This window comes from Saccostrea cucullata, unplaced genomic scaffold (assembly GCF_032062105.1).
Source record: "Saccostrea cucullata isolate Sc308-1 unplaced genomic scaffold, CSIRO_AGI_Scuc_v1 ctg4438, whole genome shotgun sequence".
In the NCBI taxonomy this organism is placed as follows: Eukaryota; Metazoa; Mollusca; class Bivalvia; order Ostreida; family Ostreidae; genus Saccostrea; species Saccostrea cuccullata.
In genome coordinates, this window is record NW_026930962.1 from 25001 (window position 1) to 44115 (window position 19115).

Consider the following 19115-nt stretch of genomic DNA (forward strand, 5'->3'; position numbering starts at 1 on the left):
AAAAAAATTCAGGTGTTGAAAAAAAAATAAAGGTATGGAACTCTTTTCATGGGGTACCTACTTTCGCCAATAAAATTCTTTTAAATTAAATGCTTTAAAATTTTACTTTATTTAAATACATGTATAAACAATCTTCAATACAACCAAAGTTCATTCCGTAATTCCTTATACTTCTCGAGATATTCTGAAATCAATTCCCAAATTGACCTTAATTTTTTTATTCGACATCAGCTTGGGCCTTCACTAATTTTAAAGCGGGAACGACGGGACAAATTTTCCCCGGAATTTATTCTAAACTTATTGAATATTTGCTCATTTGCATTCGAGCTTTACAAGGTTTTTCTTTAATTTGATCATATTGTGTAACAAGTTACAAACAACATTTTAGCAGTCTAATTATTTTGAAAATCGAAAGGTATATAAGGCATTCCGGGGAAAATTTGTTCTACCATGGCTTCATTTACATTCATAATCAACATGGCGGTAGTTGTTGATGTAGATGTTTTCAAATTAATTTTTCGCGAAAGGAATATTATTACGGACTTAACGTAACAATCTGGCGTAAGAAATCAACTTTAAATTGTTGAAAGATTTTGCAAATACTATGCAACTCTTCGCCGCACTTCAAACACCGTCTGTTTACATGTGAATGACCAGGGGCCCAAGCTAATGTCGAGTAACAGAAGTTTTTGAAATTGATTTCAGAATATCTCAAGAAATATATATGGAATTTCGGAATGAGCTTTGGTAGAATATAAGAATGTTTATCTATGAATAGATTTAAATAGAAAGTAGAATTTTAGAGCATTAGAATAAAAAATATTTTATTAGCGAAATTAGGTACCCAGTGTAAGAGTTCAGTACCTTTATTTTTTTTACACACACAATTTTTTTAAGCGATCCAAAAACCTGTGATCTAAAGCCAGGAAAGACTTATTCAGTCACGTCTAAAGCTTTAAAATTTAGCTGTTGGCCCTGCTAACGATCTAGTCCTATCGCAAGCCATTTTAATCGACTTCAAACATTGATTTGTCAAAACAACACCCAGTTAATTGTTTACACCTGCACTGATAATTAATCCATCGGCATTGTTTACGTAGATTGGGTTGTAACTGGAAGTTAAAAGTGCAACCTAATTTACGAACCAAATCCGGAAATCGGGAGATTTCTGGGTTGTTCGGCAAAAATCGGGTGATAAGCATGACCCGCCGGGTCATAATAAATAATCGGGTTACGGGTTGAAAAATCGGATGTGACCCGAAGAAATCGGGTGAGTTGGCAACTATGCTTTAAATATTTTTATTCTTTTAAAAAAAATACTACCTACTCATCATCAATTGATGGCCACTTGTGTTCTCACTTCTGCTTCAACTTTGCAACTAATTTAAATCCACCACTTCACCTGTATTTATAATCTCTGTGCCAAATGACGCCACCTAGCTGAACATTACTATAAAACAAGACTTGTACCGGAATAACTTTTCCTGGATTGTCTCATTTTTTAAATAATAAACTTGTCATTAAAAGTCATTGAAAGTATGATTATAAATGAAGTTTTTATCTGACTTTCACTATTTTTTTTTAACAAAGTAAGTCAATCTTGAAATTTATTCATGTTCACTTTGAGATGAATTCTATTTTGGTTTTCGGACAGGAAATAGACTTTCAGGGGCGTAGCGACAGGGTGGGGGGCATGGGGGCCACCCCCCCCCCCCACTTATTTTTCCAACCTTACCTTTGCTATAAAAAATGTTCATTGAAAGCCTGTTTGGCCCCACCACTTTTAGTGATGTACCGAAACTGTACAGTACCGACCAGACCCAACCTGACACAAAGCAGTCCCAGAGCAGTCCCGGGGACTGCTTTCTGGGACTGCTAAAGCAGTCCCACAGCGGTCCCAGAGCAGTCCCAGAGCAGTCCCACAGCGGTCCCAGAGCAGTCCCAGCAGTCCCAGCGGTCCCAGAGAGCAGTCCCAGAAAGCAGTCCCAGTGGGCGGGATTTATTAATTTAATGGGCGGAGCTAACTCAGAAATGAGATTTCCAATAAACAATGGAACTACAAAAGGCAGTAGAAATTGATTCTGGGTAGTATGCCAGGAATCCTTAAATGTACGCGAAGGTCATTCATGAACAGAGCATGTACGCGCATAAAAATGGAAATAATTTAATAATATAATAATTATTGGAGGAAGAAGACTTTCACACTTACATGTACATATATGAATTACACTGAACATGAATATTTAGTCACAATTCTTGGGTATATTAATAATTCTTCTGTAATTGATACTGGTTCCCATATTTATTTTTTTTTAAAGAAAATTAAACGAGAATTAATTATTTTCCACCAGAAGAAGCTTTAAATCTGATAGACAATCTTTAGATCTTATCTTTATTTGGCCAATTTAGACTATCGGGCTACTCTAAAGTAGGAGTTTTCTTAAGTATTGGGACTTTTAAAAAAATTCTTTGTTAATTTTGCCAAGCATTATTTTTCAGTCATGAGTATTTTTTTCTGACATGTCAATTTAATAATCGTTAATGCCTAGTTCTATTAAACTCAGTTTTAAGTGTTTTATTTGTAAATGTTAGAGGGTGCATCTGTAAATCACCTGAATGGAAGCTTCAGATTATGTTCAAAATTAATTAATCCCGAAATAAATTTATACACAGTTATTGAAACAAAGAATTTTTTGCAGTACATAGATTGAAATTAGTGTCATTGTTTACCAGCATGTTCAATGATGTGTAACACTGATACAAATACCCAAATAACATGTATTGATTTTTCTGCCCGAAGGCGATTGAAACAATGGGTGTTGATACCATCTTATAAACATTAATCGGCCAGGTAAACACTAGCAAAACAAAAAAAGAAATAAATCACAATCCCGGTATTTTCATTTTTTTAAAAATAAATATACTCTTTTAATAACTTGTTTATTAATTAAGAGCTACCGGTAATTCACTATTTCCCCAATAATTATTCACATAGTTTATGTAACATAATGGTAACATAATTTTATTTCAAGGTCATTTAATAAATTGTTGGTTTTATTTGAGGGTTTCATGGAATACTCTTTTTTAGCGTGGTCCTTATAAAATGTGTAGCATTTTTAATCAAAAAACCTTATATCTAACTGTAATGATTATGTTAAAATAGTACCAATGCAAATTTTGAGTACATATTAAGATTCAATATTAAATAATAAAAAAAAGGCCCAAATGTAGCTTTTTTTTCTCATAAACATGTAGTTTATTTTTAGGGATAAAATTTTCTCATGAATTCCTTATTTATTAACTTTATTAATTTTTTATTTATTCTAAATACACATTAATTTGTGTAAGTATTCAGTCCCTGAAAATATGAATTAACTATAATAATCTCTATTTATTAAAAGAATGTTAGAAATCCTTGCTTATTAAACAGTTTAAACTCCTCTCTGCTGCAAGTAAACAAAACAACAGGGAGCCCGCAAATTCAGAATACACAAGGGGGCGGAGCTATCATGTCACTCAGAACCTTTTTCACACATGAGTGAACAAAGCAGTCCCAGAAAGCAGTCCCAGGGGCAGCTGGGACTGCTGGGACTGCTTTTCATAGCAGTCCCAGAGCAGTCCCATAGCGGTCCCAGAGCAGTCCCACAGCGGTCCCAGAGCAGTCCCACAGCAGTCCCAGAGCGGTCCCAAAGCAGTCCCGGGGACTGCTTTCTGGGACTGCTTTGGTGTCAGGTTGGGTCTGGTCGGTACTGTAGTATTAGAATTGGTATTGAGAGTAGTTGATACTGAGAAAAAGTTTACCTCAACCCCCCCCCCCTCCTCTGGTGATATAAGGATTTTCGACTTTGGGCAACTTTTCCCTTTCTTCCTCTCTCTCTTTCTTTTTTTTTTTGCTTGTCAACTTTTTCAGGTAAGTAAAAAAAAATTCTCTGGCTGCCCCCCCCCCTTTCAAAAACAATTCTACGCGCCTGCCTGTGTACATGTTGAACAAAATTTCATGAATAAAATACTTAAGTTTTTTCAGGACATAGTTCAAAAACAAGAATATAAATTTGTATCATCTTGATAATGAAGTAAACAAACAATTCACATTGCTTACAGTTTTTTCTACGTACGTGTTGGCTGCCATATTGAATTTGAATGAGCCAAAGAAATACGAACGCTTACTCTGGATTCCTGCCTACATTTTGGAACCATTTAATTTAAAATAGATATCAATTTGGCCATAAAATGTTTGTTTAATACAAAGAACAGTTCAATGGTAATTGATGAATTGTCTTGGTACCAGTGCTAAACAGCAAGTTATTCATAATTCCATGTCTTGAAAAAAGGGAGATAGACGATATTTTCCATTGAAATCGGATTTTCAGTCATCACCAAATTAAAAAAAAAAAGTCTTGGATATGATTAAATGTTCTTTATATCTTTTCTTATGTTTTAGGCAAAACAATAAAACTTACCTGGTAAATATATCAATAAAATATAACAGTTGCTTAGTTTGGTTATTGAATACCCAAAGGCAGGGTAGGGGAGCAAAAAATGCATGTCAACTAATCAGTAGTGCCCCTTTCACACATGAACCCCTGACCCTTAGGCCTAGATCCAAACATTGCACAATTGCATCCTTGCTTTTCAAAAATATTTGATTAATACCAAGGAACAGATTTCAAACAATTCATTCATTTTTAGTATATAAGTAACCCCCCCTCCTTGTCTATGGTACCCCTGACCCAGGGGCCTTGAAATTCACAGTTCTGGAAGATTAGGACCCTTGCTCATCATAACTATATAGGTATATTCACCTGCTTAATACCTAGGAGCAGAAAGGAAAATTTTCAAACAATTCATGTATTTTCACTATAATATCAATAGAGCCCCGCCCTAACAATAGAAACCCAACCCTGGGGCCATAAAATTCGCAATTTTGGAAGAGGCATTCTTGTTCATCATTACTATAGTATAAACTTAGTTAGTTTATTTAATACCTAGGAGCAGAGAAAAAAAATCAAAGAATCCATGTATTTTCACTATATAATCAATAGAGCCCTGCCCTAACACCAAAACCCCTGACCCTGGGGCCATAAAATTCACAATTTTGATAGAGGCGCTCTTGCTCATCATAACTATGCACTTAGTTTATTCATTTAATACCTAGGAACAGAGAAGAAGATTTTTAAAGAATTCATGTATTTTCACTATATAATCAATAGAGCCCCGCCCTAACACCAGAACCCCTGACCCTGGGGCCATAAAATTCACAATTTTGGTAGAGGCACTCTTGCTCATCATAACTTTGCACTTAGTTAGTTTATTTAATACCTAGGAGCAGAGAAGAAGATTTTCAAAGAATTCATGTATTTTCTCTATATAATCTATAAAGCCCCACCCTAACACCAGAACCCCTGACCCTGGGGCCATAAAATTCACAATTTTGGTAGAGGCACCCTTGCTCATCATAACTATGCACTTTATAGTTTATTTATTTAATACCTAGGAGCAGAGAAGAAGATTTTCAAAGAATTCATGTATTTTCACTATATAATCTATAGAGCCCCACCCTAACCCAGAATCCCTGACCCTGGGGCCATAAAATTCACAATTTTGGTAGAGGCACTCTTGCTCATTATAACTATGCACTTAGTTGGTTTATTTATTACCCAGGAGCAGAGAAGAAGATTTTCAATGAAATAATGCATTTTCACTATATACTTATTTAGCCCCGCCCTAGCACTAGAACCCTTGACCCCAGGGCCATGAATTTCACAATTTTGGTAAAAGATTCAATGCTGATTACAATCATGCAAACAGTTTGACTGCTTGATGTCCAGGAGTAAAGAAGAAGATTTTCAAAGATTGCACTAATTTTAGTGGTTTTGGCCCCACCCCTCAGGCCCCAGGGGGGCAGGGATCATGAAATTCACAATTTTTGTTCCCCTTTACCCATAGATGCTTTGTGCCAAATTTGGTTGAAATTGGTTCAGTGGTTACAGAGAAGAAGCTGAAAATGTTCAAATGTTAACGCACAACACACGACGCACGACGACAGACGAAAACAGATGGCAATAGGTCACCTGAGTTTACTCAGGTGACCTAAAAATTGACTTGGAGGTAGGCGGAGAACAATACTATTGTTCGCAGTTCTTTGCTCCAGTGGGCCTTGAAAAATCCGTGTGGTGAACAAGAACGGTTGAATACTTGCCTGCATGTGATATACATTTGTAGTGGTACAACCAAGGAAGTATGGTGGCATATTTCTGCCCCCTACATGCAAGATAAATTATAATGTTAACAAGCAACATAATTATGTAGCCATGCAACATTTTTATGTCAACATGTAAGTTAATAATATCATGAAATGTACCAAGAACTTTTATTACAGATTACAAATGTACTGCAATCACAAGAGAATTCTTGTCTCAGTTCTTAATTTGTTTGTGTTTATTTTGACATCTTCTACAGGATGTAATGTACAACATTTGAAGGGATTACGAGGATAATTATCATTATACAGGTATTTATTTTTATGCCCCACCATGAATATGGCCGGGGCATTTAGTGTTTGTCATGTCCGTCTTCCATCCTTCCGTCTGTCCTTCCGTCACATTTTGCATTTATCTCTGTTCAAAGCTAAGTTTCAAAGAAACTATCCAAGATATTTTTATCAAACTTCATATGCTGATAGATATTGATGAGAGCTATGCAACTGCATCAACATTTTTGACCTTGACCTTTCCTTTGGCCTTGACCTTACTTATCTTAAATTAGTGTTTTGCTCAGTTTTAAAGATACCATTCGAGATATTTTTATCAAACTTCATTAACATTTTTGACCTTGACTTTTCCTTTGACCTTTGACCTTTGACCTCACTTTTCCTAAATCACTGTCAAATTTCACATGCTGATACATAATGATATAAGCAATTGAACTGCATCAGCAATTTTGACTTTGACCTTTTATTTGACCTTGACCTCACTTTTATCAAATTGTGTGTAAGTCAGTTTTTATTGAAGAGATCAATCTAGATATTTTTATCAAACTTCATATCTTGATACATATTAATGAGAGATATGCATCTGCATCAACAATTTGACCTTGATGTTTCCTTTGACCTTTGACCTCACTTTTCCTAAATCACTGTCAAACTTCATATGCTGATACATACTGATGTAAGCAATTCAACTGCATCAACAATTTTGACCTTTTATTTGACCTTGACCTCTCTTTATCAAATTGTGTTTTTAAAAGTCAGTTTTAAAGAAACCATTTATAATATTTTTACAACTTCATATGCTGATACTTACTGATGAGAGCTGTTCAACTGCATCTACAGTTTTTAGCTCGACTGAGCAGAAAGCTCAAGTGAGCTTTTCTGATCACCCGTTGTCCGTCGTCCGTCTGTCTATCCGTCCGTCTGTCCGTCTGTAAACTTTTCACATTTTCAACTTCTTCTCAAGAACCACTGGACCAATTTTAACCAAACTTGATACAAAGCATCCTTGGGTGAAGGGGAATTTAAATTGTTAAAATCAAGGCCCAAGACCCCTTCCAAGGGGAGATAATCAAGAAAATACAAAAATAGGGTGGGGTCATTAAAAAATCTTCTTCTCAAGAACCACTGTGCCAGAAAAGCTAAAACTTATATGATGACCGTCAAGCGAAAACCACCCTTAAGTCAAAATTTTGACATTTTGAGTTGTTAAGTGGTCCTGATAGAGAATTTTCTCCTCTTTCAAATGATATATAACATGTCATTGTTCGAAGACTAGATATTAGTGAAATTTTTCAAGTAAAAAATACGAATTCTTCGCCATGACGCTGTGTTTTATCGGATAACGTCAGTTATTTTGTTATCACATTTCAATGGTTGTGTTGTAAAAACTGCACAAGAAAAATCACCTCGGAAACAAATGACATTACATAAGTGATTCTTATTTAATTACGTTGTTATTGTTCCTTTTTATGACCAATAATTTTAGCATTTTAGAAGTCAGGTTTTTATCACCCCCCCCCCTTTAAAAAAAGACATGAGGTAACGAGATGTTTTGTTTCTTTTTTTTTTTAAAATCATTTTTGTCAGTTTATTTTTCTTTTTAAGGGAGGAGATTTATTGTGCCTTTAATGCCCTTTATCTGTTTATATGGTCTATGCTCTTAAAATCTCTACAGAAAACTGAGATTCATCCAATACTAGAAACTTTTAAACCCCCCCCCCCCCCCCCCAATACACAGATCAGATCAGATTGATGGTTTGCATGCTCTTTTGTTTCAGAAGTTTTTTTCGTCATTTTGTGATTGAACAATTTGAACAATTTCATGATATGGTATGTCGGGTCAACATATGAATGAAAGTAACTGTTGCTAATTGATAATACATGTACGTTGTCGATATCTAAATTTATAAGGCCACAGAAAAAAAAATTTCTGTTTCTCATGTATACGAATTTGAATAAATTTGGAATACGGAAATTATGTCTGCTAATAAGGGACATTCTGATAACAAACGGCCCTATCATTTTCCAGAGAAAGAAATTGATTGTATACTGTTTAATGTCCCTCTCGAGAATTTTTCATTCATATGGAGACGCCGCCGCTTTCCGGTGGAGAAAAATTTTGTCCTATACTCAGCACTCGAGGACATTGAGCAGGTAGGGATCTTTTTCGTGGCAGCACCTACTGCGACCCTCGGTCTCATCCGATGGACCGGTCTCCGCGCCCCTCGGTGGGATTCGAACCCGCGTCGAGAGAGAGAGAGAGAGAGAGAGAGAGAGAATATATTATTTCACACATAAATTAAATCAAGGCGGTCGTCGAAAATACTTTCTGCCCTTGTGGGTTTTTTTTTCAAATGAAGTTATTATTTTTTGGAGCAGTTTGAGGAACAGATTTGATTCCTTCTTTCTATTAATCTCGCAAAAATGGCTTGAAGAGCCTTATCGAAGTAAATGACCTCTCTGCTCTGACCCTGCATTAAAGATGCATATAATACACATCTATACCCATTTAAACTTTAAATTTGGTACTGAGCTTCCAGTAATTGGAAGGACCCCCTTTATGTTTTGAAAATGTGCATTTGTCGCCCTTCGTGGTGGAAAGCAAGTTCACAAATCAATTAACTTCTCTCTGCGTCTCTATATATTTTACTTATCAAAGGAATATTAACATCCACCACCTTTTATCAATGTACATGACTTGCAGAGGAAGTAAAATTTTTGCCTGATAGCAAGTCTGCATGATGAATAAATGTCTGTTTTTAGAAAAGAATTATTTGAAAATAATTGACAATGTGTTTTTCCTGCTTAATTGTAGACGACAATTTGCTTAAATTATGAAAATTAAAACCTTACCTATATGCGTATTTGTTTCAGCTAAGCAGATAAAAATGCATTAAAATTACCGGGAGTGAAATCGTACTGAATTTGCAGTGTGGCTAGGGTCAATATGTTTTTAAAATGAAAAAATAATTATCAGAATGAAGATTTCCGCACAGGATAAAATTTTTAAAACGTAAAATTTAGAGAGAGGGGTAATGCTGCTTTCTCTTTCAGTCACGCGTTTCGTGCACCCATTCATTTTTATTTTTCAAAGAAATGAAATGTGAATCACTGTCACATGTACACTCTTAAATAACAACTGATTTCGCCTATAGAATCTAAGAAGTTTCCCTGAAATACACCATCGGAAACAATGACCAATACATACGATCCTCGCACATAAATTCTGGACAGATGCGGATTGAGAGTGACATGAGACAATTTGTGCAAAAATCATTGAAACAAAGAAACAAAGAAGGAGAAAGAGTTTTCTATATGTACATGTACTAAGTATAACAAACATGGCAAAATATGTACTCCAAAAACACTGTAGATCAACTTGTCATATATGTACATGCACGTGGAGCGAAATCGATAGTGCATAAGAATAATCCAGTGCATAAAGCAGGAGGTGCAGCGGGTTGTACAAACAGCCTTGAATATGGTGTTAATGCCCCTGCATGTCTACTTCCTGCTGGCTTATCCCATCCGTCACGAAACGAAATATGATTTTCGAGTTTGGGCATTTTCCCCTCAACTTTTTTCCATGTTATTTTTTTTCTCTGGCCCCCCCCCTTTTCAAAACGATGCTACGTCACTGTACTGTTGTGTAATTGTGGTTTGATTGGTTGATTACATGACTCATTTAAATAGATTAAAATAGCTTAAATAGAGTTATTAGCCCCATGCTAAATATTTGATCAGTTTTTAAGTTTTATTTGAATCGGTTTAATTAATTTTATTTCTATAACCTAATCAAAGTTAAAGTTGCTTATACCCTCCCTGAACCGTGTAGTACTGTAGTACTAGGATACAACACAATTTACAGATTAAATGATTTCATTTTCATGATAATTTCTTATCTTTTCCTAAAACATGGAGGCTGCATTCGTCTTTGAGTAACTGATCGAAGGATTCATAATGTTGAATTATTATTCCAACAGTTTAAAAATAAAGAAGTATATCAATTTTTTAAACTCTTTTTTTTAGCAAATATTTTAAAGAATGAATAATTAGCAGTTCCTACTTTCCCCTTTTAATATCAAAAACATGCAAGTAAGATATACACAGACATCGAAAAATCTTGGGAGGAAGTGGTGAATACTGAACGCTTCCTGTTGCCAGGTAACAATAAATAATTATAACGCAGGTTTCTTCCCTTCGTTAGCGGCATTTGTACATGTTGACATGTTAACATACATGTAGATTATTTCAAGTACATTATACATGTAGGAAGCGATTCATTTTTTATTTCCCTTTTTTTTTTTGGGGGGGGGGATTCTTGACAAGCAATAAGAAAGCAAAGCAAAACGAATTTGTTATAGTATACACCAGCCAAATTGTACCGAGGTCTTTGTTTCCCAAATTCAATTAATATTGATAAATTATACCTCTGTGACCTGCCTCCCTGTACCTTTAAGCTTGTTTTTGATGTTTGGTACATAATGCTGTTTAGTTTGCAATAAACTTACACACTTTTTTATGAAATCCAACACCTTAGCTTTTCACTAGTACTTTGATTAGGTTTTCTATGCTTTTTTTTATCATAAATACAGAAATGTTAATAAATATCAAATTGACAAAAAAAAATCATGTTGAATAAGAGTAGATCTATACGTTCTTTTTGTTGCTGCCCTAGCCTCAAGAAAATGTGCAACTTCTCCCCCATATTTGTGTTTTAGAAGTAAAAATAAAATGCTCATCGAAAATGAAAATAAAGGCGAAGATCGTGGCATTCGCTACTTTAAAGGATTTTCACCTTCAGTTTGCTGTAAATTATTTTTTTTTTCATACTCAGTGCTTGATAGTGGGCTTTAATAATTACAATTACGACTACTCATTATGTTGTTTAGTATAGGCATTTAGTGTATGAAGAAATATTTATTATGATGAATGATGCGTCTTCACACTGCATTTATTTGCAAAGTACGGCAAACATTTATGACGTCAACTTTAGCGCTCGTTTTCTCTATAACGTCATAATGCACATAAGGGTGGTTTTCGCTTGACGGTCATCATATGAAAACATCCTGGGTAGTGTTGATTCTAAATTGTTCAAGTCATGACCCCTAGTGGTAGGGCGGGCCAAAATAGGGAATCCAAGTTTTACATAGAAATAGATAGGGAAAAAACTTTAAAAATCTTCTTCTCAAGAACCACTTGGCCAGAAAAGCTGAAACTTATGTGGAACATCCTTGGGTAGTGTAGATTCTAAATTGTTCAAATCATGACCCCCGAGGGTAGGGCGGGGTCACAATAGGGAATCCAAGTTTTACATAGAAATATATAGGGAAAAACTTTAAAAATCTTCTTCTCAAGAAGCACTGGGCCAGAAAAGCTGAAACTTATGTGGAAGCATCCTGGGGTAGTGTAGATTATAAATTGTTCAAATCATGACCCCTTGGGGTGGGGGGGGGGCGGGGCCACAATAGGGAATCCAAGTTTTACATAGAAATATATAGGAAAAAACTTTAAAAATCTTCTTCTCAAGAAGCACTGGGCCAGAAAAGCTGAAACTTATGTGGAAGCATCCTAATGGTAGTGTAGATTATAAATTGGCCAAATCATGACCTCTGGTGGTAGGGCATAGTCACAATTTGTATTACAAAGGGGGGATATCTGTTAAAGAACAGCATGGCCAAAGTTTCTCAGGTGAGCGATGTGGCCCATGGGCCTCTTGTTTGACCTTGGCATTTCCTTTGATCTTGACCTCACTTTAATGAAATTAGTGTCAAACTTCATATGCTGATACATACTACTAGTAATGTAAGCACTTCAACTGCATCACTATTCAAGATATTCTGATCAAATTTCGTACATTTATACAAATTTTCATGTTGCTTTACTAATATACCCTCGGCGGGGCATTCATGTCCTCTGGACATATTTATAGTTACCTTTATATCTAACAGGTTTGTGACAATCGGAAAGTAAATTAAGAAATGTGTTACAGTTTTGAGAGTATCAGACAACTTTTATCAATGCATCATGAAACATTTCCATGAATAATCTAAATTAAACCATACTACATGTATAACATTAGTCTTTTAAGACATTGAAGCTATACAGAAATATTTACTCATTGTACTTAGTTTGTTTTGACAGGTCTCCCAGGATGTGCTGTTTAACTATGTAAAGCTAAATAGGCTGAAGAAATCACCATTTTAACAGGTTTCAAAAATATTTAAATTTTTAGCTCATCTAAGCCGAAGGCTCAAGTGAGCTTTTCTTAAGCTTAAATTTAGTTTTTTAGCTTTTGAGCTTTTCTGATCACATTTTGTCCGGTGTCCATCTGTCTGTCTGTAAACTTTTCACATTTTTGACTTCTCAAGAACCGCTGGGCCAATTTCAACCAAACTTGCCACAAAGCATCCTTGGGTGACGGGGATTTAAGTTATTTCAAATGAAGGGCCACGTGTAACGACGAAAAGTGACCCCCGTAGAATATTGACCAGGGGGTCATTTTTCTACGTAGAAAAATGACCCCGGGTCAATATTCTACGACAAATAGCGTCATTTTTCGACTGTAGAAAAACATTCCAGACCAGCAATTCTACGACTCCACACACGTTGAAAAATGACCCCCATAGAATTTTGACCCCCTACTTTTTTATACAATAAAACCTTATATACGAGTCTCCTGACATTTTTCATACTTTCAAATGCAATTGGGAGGAGTTTTTTTTTAATGTATTTTATTTCTTTCCATTATATATTTAATTGCATATCTTAATAGCAGCATCACTATCAATGTATCTGGTATGGATTTATTTTTGGCTTGTATAATCCGAATGAATATTGATTTATTGAGGAGCATAAATTTATTATTATATTTTTGGGTGTTTTTTAATCACTCAAAGGTTTTTCTGATTACTACCGGTATAAACTTTGAATTTTTTACAAGTCAAAAAACATAGCATAGAAGCAAGAGTATGGAAGGGAATTACCGCCAAAAGTCTATGTATCTTGCTTTTATTCTTATTCTGCCTACTTCTTTATGCTTTGTTATTAATGTAATTATATGTCACTTTATTGTTTTCATATTCGTCTTTATTACATTTCACTTTTACTTTTATCCTTCTTTATTTCGTCCTTACTTCTATGTTTCTTTATTCTTGTTAAGTCATTTTATTTTATTTTTAAATTGATACAATATCTTAAATGATTATCTCTATTACGAACGTTAACTCAATCACGCAAACAATGAAGCATATTCAATGAAGACGAATGTAAGTTGTCAAACCGTCAAAATTTAGTGCGGCATTATAACGCTAGGTGGTGTGGTGTTCGCTATGAGTGTTGGTAAAACTAGGTAACCAAACCCTGGTCGGGTTATTTGAGATTCTTTAATACGCCTTAGTACTTTAATTATCAATCGAACTTCTGAAGGTCTGATCCAGTAATCCGATCCAATAATGGAAACTCCATATTTATTTTCTCTGGCCACACAGGATATACAGCAGTGGCCTCTTTTTTCAGACATAACTTTATACTACCGGTATACTGAATATGTTTATTGAAATGCCCACCCACTTTTTGTAAGAGTACGGGTCAAATAAGTTAATGCAGGGACCTATATACTAAGTTAGTATATAGGTCCCTGGTTAATGTAGTACGTATAGTAGGAAGAAAATTTAAATTTGACTCTATAGAAGAAGTTAAATCTAAGCCAAAACTCACCCCGCCTTCGAAATAGGATTTCATTGGCATCGGAAGCAAATTGAAAGTGGGGGGGGGGCTAAGTGTAAGAATTTTCTAAGACCATCAAAAAAAAAACCTGACAAGCAAAAAAAAAAAGAAAAAAAGAAAAGAAAAGAAATGTCCATTTTCAGAACTCAAATATTCAATTTCGTGGGGGTGGGTGAGGGGGGGGGGGTAGGTTCGAACGCCAGTGCCAACGTTTTTTTCCCATACACCACCACTTTCCCCATTTTAAACCTATACTGCATCGTGCCCATGGCAAGTGGGGGGGGTTATAACCTATGCAGGAACGTCTGTACTAAGTCTATCTCTGGAAAAAAAGTGGGGACTAAGTCCAACCCCTCCACGGTTCCGACGCCTAGTATGTATTTTCAAGTTTTTTTTTGCGCTTGTCAAGTTGTTTTCAGCCGGGTACTTTAATATTTATTCTCTTGTTGCCCCCTCCCCACTTTCAAAAACTTACAATGCTACGTTACTGTTATCTCGCCTGTAAAATATAACTCTATTAAAGTTATTTGTTGGATAATTGAATTCTAGTTTAATTGATATAAAAATGTTCAATATTTTGATACTAGTTAACCCTCATAAATTGGGTTGTTTTTCAGAACCTTCCACTGTACTGAAGTTTATTTCATGACAGATAGTAACTGCTCATGTGCGTGATTCTAGGGGCAGGGCTTTGCAAAGGAGTGAGGAGCGTTAATATGGGTAGGCAGGCGCGGATCCAAATTTTTTTTCCAGCGCGGGGGGGGGGGGGGGGGCACCCCAGCCCAAAAACAAAAATTCCAATCCCAGAAATTACTTGACGAGCATAAAAAAACCTAAACTCGCCCAAACGTCAAAATCCAATTTCGAAGGGAGCGTTTAACTTTTTTCCTTGCTTTAGTATATACATTTTTAAACCTTGTAAATTCCAGGGGGTCCTTACACCCCATCCCCCTCTAGATCCGTGCATAGTAGGCGAAGTAAGAACTAGGCTTCATGCATCCAGACATACTAGAAACTCCCTGGTCTTATTTTCAGCGTTAATATTTCTTATTAAAATAGCACTTAATTTTCAATAAAGAAAGAAATATCTTTAGTACGCATCGTATTTGTGATCAGCCAGGAGAGCTAAAAAAATCTTAGAACTCGGAAATTCTGTTTGGTGGTGATGAGGGGGGAGGGGTCGTCAACTTTTTTACAGTGCTAAATTTTACTCATACCAATAAGTACATGACTTTTAATATATAAATTGACTATAAGTACTGCAACAAAAAGGGTAAGACAGGGACGTAGTATCAGGGGGGGGGCAGGGGGGAGGGCTCCCCTCCCACTTCCCCCCCCCCCGACCATACCTTTACAATAGAAAATGTTTACTTAAAGGAAGATTACCCCCCCCCCCCCCCCCCACACACACACACACACACACACACACATTTCACCACAGTGGATATAAAAGAATTTTTCCCCCAAAAAATTGGAATTGAAAAATAGTTGTTCTTGAAAAAAGTTAGCCACTTTGCCGATGGAGAGCTGCAAATTTGTCCTATATACTTAGCATCACTATGTTTCACTTCAAAGGGAAATCTTACCATTTGGACTTTCGAGGGAATGGCATGTACATATATCGGGTACATACCTGAACTAATAACAAACATCATTCATTTGAAAATTTAAGTTCGATCGATAAAGTATTAAGGCAGAAAATTGGAAAAAAAAAACTCGAATAACCACGGCCCGGTTTGCTTACCTAATTTTACCAACACTCTTAGCGAACACCCCTGCCACCTAGCGTTATAATGCGGCACTAAATTAGGACAACTCGTATTCGTCTTCATTGAATATGCTTCATTGTTTGCGTGATTGAGTTAACGTTCGTAATAGAGATAATCATTTAAGATATTGTATCAATTTAAAAATAAAATAAAATGACTTAACAAGAATAAAGAAACATAGAAGTAAGGATGAAATGAAGAAGGATAAAAGTCAAAGTGAAATGTAATGAAGACAAATATGAAAACAATAAAGTGACATATAATTACAATAATAACAAAGCATAAAGAAGTAGGCAGAATAAGAATAAAAGCAAGATACATAGACTTTTGGCTGTAATTCCCTTCCATACAAGAAAGCAACATTTTTTAACTATATAAATTCAAGTCTCTTAGCTCTTTACATTTAAACTTACATATACATCTGTATGGAAGAAAGATATAGAGATAACGAACAGTATTCAATTTCAAAGTCCATAAAACAATACAAAATAAGGGCAGAGCAAAAACGGACCCCTGAAACATCAGAGGTGGGATCAGGTGCCATGGAGGAGTGAGCATTCCCTGCTGACCTGTCACACCCGCCGTGTTATCCTTGTCATGATCGGGAAATAACGAAAAAATCCGTCGTCAATTCAATGTAAAAATAATGGACAAATAACAATCAGCAATTTATTGCTGCATGAGTTAGGGAAGTTGATGAGAGAAAGTTAAGGTCATCACGTTTATCATATAGCTTGGTTGTTATATAACCATTAGCGTCTTTTTCAACTAAAATATCCAAGTATGAAACAGATGTGTCAGACTCTGTGATATCTTAAGACTTTTCTTATCTCAAGCTCTTCAGGATATATCGTATCGACGTAGGAATGGAAGTTACCTTTGTTGATTTACAAAACATCTTCGATATATCTAAATGTCGAGTTGAAGGCTACAGCAAGTGTTTTTTTCTTTTCATGCATAAGATCTTGCACAAATTCTGCTTCATTTGAATACAGAAATAGGTCTGCTAATAACGGAGCGCATTTAGTTCCTATGGAAATTCCAGTAGATTGTTTGAAGACTTGGTCTCCAAAAACCCATTGATTTTTTTTTTCAATCAGAAACTCAGGCATCTTTTTGATGTCAATTTCAAAGTACTTCTGCACGTAATCAGAGTGTGTTTTTTAACAAAATAATTTTGCAAATGACCAATTACCAAGTAAGAGAATTTTTTTCTTTTCTATTTCTTCTGAAAAAGCAACTGTCAATAATATCAAAAAGCCTGGACTTTAATTTATCGTAGGGAATGATTGTATATAAAGTTGAAAAGTTGTAAGTTTTAAGCTGTTGACCTTGGTAAAATCTTGTGATTTCAAATGTCCAAAACTGAGTTCTTTGGACTTTTTGAGTATCCACATCTGATTCATACCACTTCTTGAGTATATTTTTGCACAGTACTCTTGAAGTTTTTCCTTCATTTCTGTCAATATCTTATTGAGATGTAACCAAAGAGGCTTGGTTGAACATTAACTGGAACCCGCATCTTCGTTTGTAAGGATTCTTATGAAGTTCCGGAATCCAATATATAGGGTAGTTCAAATTCATTTTGGTTTTGTGGAATATTAAAAATATTCAAAACTGACATCGATTTTGAAGAATTTTTTTCCTCAGAAAAGGACGTATGAGTATAAGTAGGATTACCACTGGTAGAATTAGATCCACGTTATTCTAGAATACAATTTGTATAATGAGCCTTACAAACAAAGACAATATCGTTACCTGCTTTGTCGGCAGGAACCAGTACGTACTGATCGTGTTATCTATCTCATTCTTTTTCACTTCTGGATTATTGAACAAAGAAGGATATATGGTTTTCATATTGCCCCTCAGTCTTTTAATGCGCGACTTAAACATGGATTTGATACATTTAATCCATTCTGACAAAGTGTCAACGTCTTCTTTTTCATATCTGGCCCATTTTCTGTCGTAAATTTCATCAAAATCCATAATACTTATGAAATTCCAACGCCAGTTGAAGGAGCAGGGTTATTCATTCTGCTTTAAAATACACACTAAGTTTTTACCTACCTTATATAAAGTACTAATTATTGCCCCTCAGTCTTTTAATGCGCGACTTAAACATGGATTTGATACATTTAATCCATTCTGACAAAGTGTCAACGTCTTCTTTTTCATATCTGGCCCATTTTCTGTCGTAAATTTCATCAAAATCCATAATACTTATGGAATTCCAACGCCAGTTGAAGGAGCAGGGTTATGCATTCTGCTTTAAAATATACACTAAGTTTTTACCTACCTTATATAAAGTACTAATTTTTTCATGTATATACAGGAAATACCATACACATAGAGAACGTTCCTATAATGATATTAAAATTTCTCCAAAACTGGCAAAAAATTACTTCTGAGTGAATGACAGTTCATCCTTCAGAGATATCTATAATTTAAAAAAATACATCCCTTTCCAACACTTTTTTATCCCACAGACACCTGACCAATGATTGCTGTTACATCCCCTTTTTTCTGAGATATTATAGACATTACCTTTGCAAATTAATGAGCTCTAATTGTCTACCATGCCATTACTTCGATATAAAGTCGTAACACATACCGTCCAAAGTAAAAGTGTGGAATTTGGGGGTAAAAGTGTCTCAAACTCCAAGGTCAATGTTATAAGGTCAAAGATGGTTGTACACAAAAAGGTCTTGTCATAAAAATACATATAGGAAATATGAAAGCCATAGTCCCATCCAGTCTAAAGATATGGACATGATTTATGCTTTTGAAAAATAAAACTTTATTTTGATTATTGCAAATTATTTATCCGGGGTAAAATCAAAGAGATTTATAATTAATTAATTATGGAAACTTTTTAGCTCACCTCAACGAAGTTGGGGGAGCTTATGTAATACCCTCGGTGTCGGCGTCGGCGTCGGTGTCGGTGTCGGTGTCGGCGTCCCAGGTTAAGTTTTTTGGAGCAGTTTTCTTTTTAAGTACTTCTATGTCCTATATTGATTAGACATGCATGAAAGATGCTTCTAATGTGTTTCACTGTACCAGTCAAAGTTTCAGATGCTGCAATTTCAGCAAAGGAATGACCAGGTTAATGTTTTTGGAGCAGGTTAACA

The 19115-nt window shown here is 35.4% G+C and overlaps 1 long non-coding RNA gene across 1 annotated transcript in view; it reads left to right on the forward strand.

The window, feature by feature from the left end:
- Positions 1–12705, forward strand: part of LOC134230730 (uncharacterized) — a 19074-nt gene extending 6369 nt beyond the window's left edge. The window contains exons 2-3 of the long non-coding RNA XR_009984414.1: positions 6460–6511; positions 12635–12705. This is a non-coding gene — a long non-coding RNA (uncharacterized LOC134230730). The remainder of the gene's footprint in view (positions 1–6459; positions 6512–12634) is intronic.
- Positions 12706–19115: the final 6410 nt, after the last annotated feature.